We start from the raw sequence: 7061 nt of genomic DNA, 5'->3' as shown, positions 1-7061 counted from the left end.
AGAGGTCATGGCATCCACGCACTGGCTCAGAGCAGTGCAAGTCATTATAGCAGACAGGGAACTCTTCTGTGATCTGATCCTGCTGGAAATGACTGACTACGACGTCATCCTTGGGATGGACTTTCTGATTAAATACGGTGCTTCCATAGAGTGTCGTAAACAGAAAGTCGTATTCCAACCCGAAGCAGAAGCATAGTTCGAGTACATCGGAGAACCAAAGAGAAAAGCCAGAAAATTTCTCTTAGCTATGAAGGCACAGAAGTTGATGGATTCGGGATGTACGGGGTACCTAGCACATGTAGTCAATACCAGCCATGACGAGGACCAACAGCTAACAGAGGTCCGAGTTGTATGTGACTACCCAGCAGTCTTCCCTGAAGAGTTACCAGGCCTAGCACCAATCAGGGAGATTGAATTTGAGATAGAGCTCTTTCCCGGCACCAATCCTATATCCAAAGCGCCCTACCGCATGGCTCCAGCAGAACTGAAGGAACTTCATGAGCAGCTACAGGAGCTACTTGACAAGGGCTTCATACGCCCTAGTCACTCACCATAGGGAGCGCCTGTGCTATTCGTGAAGAAGAAGGATGGAAGCATGCGGCTATGTATAGACTACAGAGCACTGAATCAGGTCACGATCCTCTTCCCGAATAGATGACCTGTTCGACCAATTAAAGGGAGCAGCAGTGTTCTCAAAATTGACCTCGGATCAGGATATCACCAAGTCAGAGTCAAGGAGGGTGATATACCAAAGACAGCATTGGACCAGATACGGACATTACGAGTTCGTAGTCATGCCTTTGGCGTGACAAATGCTCCACTACATTCATGGATCTCATGAACAGGGTATTCAGGAGTATTTAGATAAGTTTGTTATTGCGTTTATCGATGACATTCTTATCTACTCAGAAACTCAGGAAGAACAGAGCACCTGAAACTAGTATTGTAGACCCTTCAGAACCAACTATACGCCAAGTTCACGAAATGTGAGTTTTGGCTAAATCAGGTGTCCTGGGTCACGTAATCTCAAAGGATGGTATTATGGTAGATCCCAACAAGATAGAAGCGTAAGTAACTTGAGGAGACCTAGCAACGCCAGCGAGATCAGGAGCTTTGGGATTAGCAGGATATTATAGAAAGTTTGTAGAGGACTTCTCCAGGATAGCCTCCCCACTGACAGCTCACCAGGAAGAACAAGAAATTTCGGTGGACGGAGGACTGCAGTGAACTCAAGAGGAGATTGACTAGTGCACCTATTCTGACTACAGACAGGTTCGATATATATAGTGACGCCTCTAAATTGGGATTAGGAGCGGTCTTGATGCAAGATGGCAAGGTAATCGCCTATGCCTCCGACAACTCAAGGATTATGAGAAGAACTACCCTACTCATGATCTTGAGCTTGCAGATAGTGTTCGCTCTCAAAATTTGGAGACATTACTTGTATGGAGCTCGGTGCAGGTGTAATAGATCATCAGAGTCAAGTACTTCTTCACTCGAAGGATCTGAATATGCGACAGTGGCTAGAGCTAGTCAAAGATTATGACATAGACATCCTCTACCACCCAGGGGAAAGCCAATAGGGTAGCGGATGCACTTAGCAGAAAATCCGCTACCTTATTATCTCTAGCACCATGTCACCACCCCTACAGTAGGAGATCGCGGTTTTGGTCTCGAACTCATCGTCGGACAGCTCTCTACTATGACCTTAGAGTCTACCTTGCTTGGTGATATTCACTCGGCTCAGGACCAGGACCCAGAATCAAGCAAGGGCTAACAGAATCAGAAAGTAGAGAATTCAGAGTGTCCGATAGCGGGGTGTTGTATTTTGGTGATAGACTCTGTGTTCCAGATCGGGAGGAGCTACAGAGACAGATTTTAGATGAGGCTCACAGGACTCCCTATGCGATGCATCCAGGCTCCACCAAAATGTATCAAGACCTGAAGAAACGTTTTTGGTGGCCCGGGATGAAGCGAGACATCGCCAGATATGTTAGCGTCTGCCTCACCTGTCAGAGGGTCAAGGCGGAACATCAGCGACCAGGAGGAGTCTTGCAGCCTATACAGATTCCAGAATGGAAGTGGGAGGATATCTCTATGGATTTTATAGTGGGACTGCCCAGAACCACGAATGGTTTCGATGCCATCTGGGTAATAGTCGACAGGTTGACCAAATCAGCCCACTTTTTAGCTATCAAGATATCCTACTCCATGGAGAAGCTAGCTCAGTTGTATCTCCAGGAGATCGTCAGACTACATGGAGTCCCACGAACCATCATTTCAGACAGAGACAGCAGATTCACATCACACTTCTGGGAGTGTGTACAGTCAGCATTGGGTACAAAGCTAAAGTTCAGCACAGCATTCCATCCTCAGACAGATGGACAGACGGAGCGAGTAAATCAAGTACTCGAAGATATGCTCCGAGCTTGTGCCCTAGACTTTAAGGGAAGTTGGTGCAAATATCTGAGTTTAGCAGAGTTTGCATACAACAACAGCTATCAGGCCACTATCGGCATGGCACCTTACGAGGCTCTCTATGGGCGGAGGTGTAGATCTCCAATCTGCTGGTATGAGAGTGGTGAACAGAAGGAACTAGAGCTTCAGACAGATCTAGTAGCAGATACCACAGCAACTATACAGCAGATCCGCCAGAGGATAGAGACAGCACAGACCGATACGCGGCGCAGACCCTTAGAGTTTTCAGTTGGGGATTCAGTGTTCCTCAGAGTAGCTCCCATGAGGGGAGTAATGCGTTTTGGGAAGAAGGGCAAGCTAAGTCCCAGGTATGTGGGACCATACCTTATCAGTCGAAGAGTGGGCAAGGTAGCCTATGAGCTAGAGCTACCTTAGGAGATGTCAGCTGTTCACAATGTATTTCATGTCTCTATGCTGAAGAAGCATACCCCAGATGCCACCCAGGTGATTGAGCCCCAGTCGGTACAGATCCGCGAAGACCTCAGCTATGATAGTCGGCCTATTCAGATAATAGACCGAGCAGTTAAGAAATTGCGGAACAAGGAAGTACCATTAGTCAAAGTTATTTGGCACAATCACACAGCAGAAGAGGCAACTTGGGAGACAGAAGCCAGCATGAGACAGAAGTACCCAGAATTGTTCTAAGTTCGAGGACGAACTTTTTATAAGGTATGGGGGATTGTAACGCCCGAAAATTCTCAAACTTGCATTAGAATTATTCTACGATTTTTCTGGAATTTTTAGATATTTTTCTGGAATTTTTAGATATTTTTCCGGAATTTTCCGAGTAGCGGAAGTAGCAAAAATAAATATAAGCGTAAAACGGCCTAGGCAGGGATTGAACCCGAGACCTATGGTTTAGTGGACAAGGCTAGTAACCAGTGGACACAGCAGGGCTGTGCTGAAAGAAAAGGGGAACAATCCTAGTTAAGTGGGATTTGGGCGGAACTTATCACTAAGTATAAATAGGAAACTTAAGTTGGGTTTGGGTTAATTTGGTTCGGCAGCCATCTCCTCATAAACCCTCACCGTGACCTATCCCTCTCCCAAAAACCAGCACCGCCGCCCACACCTCTTCCTCCTCCTCTCTCGACGCCCAAGCCCCAAGGGCTCTCGGATCACTTTCCGGCGACGACTCCAACACGAAAAGGGTTCTTCTCCGCGAGAGGAACGCGAAGACGTGTCGAGAGGACCATCTCCACCGGAGTTTTAGCGAATAGAATCGTAAGAAATTACGATTAGGAGGTAAGAAACCCCTCACCTGCGGTATAATAGCTTCCGTTTGAGTTTTTATGCTTTAGTTAGGATGTATGCAGATTTTTTTTATCGATATCTAGGGTGTATTTAACTCTCTTTTCAGATTAGGGTCTTAGTTGAACACCTTTAGATGGGCCGGGCATGTCTTCCCTCTTCAGATAGGAGGTTAGATGTTGTCGGGTGCCTAGAGGTGGTCTCCCTAATAGAGAGGAGAGTTAGGGCACGCTAGGTGTTCGATAAAATAGCTAGTTTAGTAAAAATGCACCCTAGGCATCTTTAACAGCTCAGTTAAATACATTAGAAGTATCTATTCAGTATACTCAGTTTGTTACAGCTTATATGGATTAGATATCCAATGGGTGGGCTCCCATAGTCGCCTCTAGGTGCAGATAACCTAGTTCTAGGTTCAGATAACCTAGTTTCAGCAAAACAGTATTAGCTACTTCAGTATTTTACTTTCAGTTGGCACTGTACTGGATTAGATATCCATTGGGCTGGGCTCCCATAGTCGGTCCCTAGGTTTAGATAACCTAGCTAGGTTTAGATAACCTAGTTAACCCTACTAAATTCGGGACTTGCAAACCCGGGTCTAGTTAGGGATGCGCGCATAGCAAGTACAGTTGCCAGGGCCCTACAGCAGCATGTTTAGTATTTTCACTTACTATGTATTAGTTTTCAAAACTCAAGAAAAATCAGTTATACCAGTTGAGTTTGATTGCAGCTTCAGTTTAGTTTAGCTTAGCTCAGTATTATGCTTCAGTGTAATTTTCCATGTTAGCTCTATGTTCAGCTTAAGCATGTTTTAAAAGCATATTTGCATCGTATGCATGATTTAGTGAGGTAGATGGTTTCTTACTAAGCTTTTTAGCTTACAGATACTATTTTCCTTATACTGCAGATACAAGTAAAAGGAAAATGGACTAGCAGCGGAGGCTGGAGGACAATGCGAAGATGGTGTGTGTGTGTGGAACTGGAATCAAAGGTCCTTAGGGGACTTAGCAGGATGAACATTAGACTCTTTAGCATGTTTACCTTAGCACTTTACAGTTTATGGTTTAATACTTTCATCTTTATGCACCTTTAGTTTTGGAACGTACTAAACTATGAAAGAATGAGTTAGATTGTTAGTAGTCATTATGGGAATGCTTGTTAATGCATGTTAGAAGTAGCTTCAATTGATTTAGAAGTCATGTGAGGTTTTGGCACGCAAAGTCTTGAAATCGAACTTCCGGGTGAATCGACTCGATCGGTCTCGGACCGATCGGTCTGGCTGCTGGATCGGTCGATCGGCCGATCCGGTAATCTGATATGCTCTGTATCCTCTGGATCGGTCACCGACCGATCCACGGACCGATCAGGATATTCTGGTGCTTGGATCGGTCGGTAGGCCGATCCAGAGCTTACTGATCGGTCTGTCCATGGGCCGATCAGTAAGCGAACCGAGATCTTCTGGATCGGTCGACCGATCCAGCATGATCGGTCGCCGACCGATCAGATCTTCTCTGGATCGGTCCCCAGACCGATCCAGCCAGTGTTCGCGTGGGGGTCAAGGGATCGTTCCACGGACCGATCCAAAGCTCCAATTTTGCCTCCTCAGCCTAGCTATGAATATCTAGAAGGTAGTGGGACATGAAATCTCACTCTCACAGAGTTAACAGAGGCAACTACAATAGTTTAGTAAAATTTTTTATTCAGCCCAGTTTTCCGCATTAGTAATTTAGCTGTAGTTAGCAAAGAAACTGTAGCGGTCCGCCTTGCAGCCTAGCAGTAGAAGGTGGGTCGTTACACAAAGTGCAAAGATTAACCTCAGATGAACAGTGTCCGAGGTGCCTCCAAGCTCCATGGAGGCACCTCCAAGCTCCATGGAGGCGCCTCGGGTGCAAAACCTAAGCTGGCTGCGAAGCAAGCTTGGAGGCGCCTTGAAGGAAGCCAAGGCGCCTTGGACAGCTTGATGAAGGCGCCTTGGAGAGGCTGGAGGCGCCTTGAACCTGATAAGGTTCGACCAGTTCAGCACTTATCTCCGCGGCTGACTCGGCTCATTCAAGGCGTCTTGGTGAACAGTAGAAGGCGCCTTGAACACCCTTTATAAGGGATCTCGACCAGCAGCTCATCACAAGAATTCCAAGCGATCCCTATACGCGATTAGCTGCTAACGAAAGGTTCCCGAAGTGCTGCAACTACTTTCCGACGACCCTGAGCTCCAGAATTCATATTCTCTAAGTGTTGTCGATATTTTTAATTACTGTTTTAATTTGTACGTAGATTGTAATAATTCTCGTGCTTATAGTTGTTGCCCACGGAAAGCGATCAAGAATCGCGGGCCTTCGAGTAGGAGTCGTCACAGGCTCCGAATGAAGTAAATCCACTGTGTTCATCTGCTTGTTCTTTAATTCCGCTGCATTTGTTTTTACTCGTACGAATTCGAAAAGTGTGAAAGCCGCGAGCGCTATTCATCCCCCCCCTCTAGCGCGTCTCGATCCAACAATTGGTATTAGAGCCCGGACTTCCAAAAGGTTTAACCGCCGACTGTGCACAAAAGCTATGGTCTGATTGAGCCATGTGTGTACAATATTAACCTCGAACAAAGAAAGTGGGGGCTCCTATGTTCGGATCAAGAGGACCAGACACCAGACAGGAAGTTCTAGTAGGTCGGGTGGACCGAGAGGTAGGAAGACCTGGTGGGTCAAGGATCGGACGTGGGAAGCCTATGGTCCTTTGTTTGAGGGAGAGATTGTTGGGGTTGCAAAGTTGCAAATATAGTCTCATATTGGAAACGCATGGGAAAGATCATGGGTTTATAAGAGAAAAAGATATCTCCTTTGGCATGAGGCCTTTTGGGTAGAGCCCAAGAGCAAAATCATGAGGGTTTAGGCCCAAAGTGGACAATATCATGCAATTTTGGAGATATCTAAATTCTTTTCGATCCTATACGCCTGACCTGTCTGCTCAACCCGGCTGACCTGTCTACTTCGACCAGCTTGTCTGCTCGACCCGGCCGGCCTCTCTGAGAGCCCGGCCTGTCTGCACTGCTCGGCCAGTCTGCCTCGTCCGACCGGCCACTCTTGCTCTGGCTGTCTGCCTCATCCGACCGACCTCACTGCTCGGACGCTCTGCTCGCTCAGTCACTCTGAGGTTAGAACTTTGATAAAAATCAACCCCTGCTGGCAGCCTGAGATCATCAGCTCAGGTCAACTCAACTGTAAATTGAATTTAAATTCTGTATAATTTTAAATTCAGTTAAATCCTTAAAATCTCCGACAACAAATTATTTATATCCAACAACTACTTGATCAACATTCCAACTATATCACACCCACAGTTCTGTT

The sequence above is a fragment of the Zingiber officinale genome, chromosome 4A (assembly GCF_018446385.1).
Source record: "Zingiber officinale cultivar Zhangliang chromosome 4A, Zo_v1.1, whole genome shotgun sequence".
NCBI classification, from domain to species: Eukaryota; Viridiplantae; Streptophyta; class Magnoliopsida; order Zingiberales; family Zingiberaceae; genus Zingiber; species Zingiber officinale.
Note: the sequence above shows the minus strand (reverse complement) of the source record.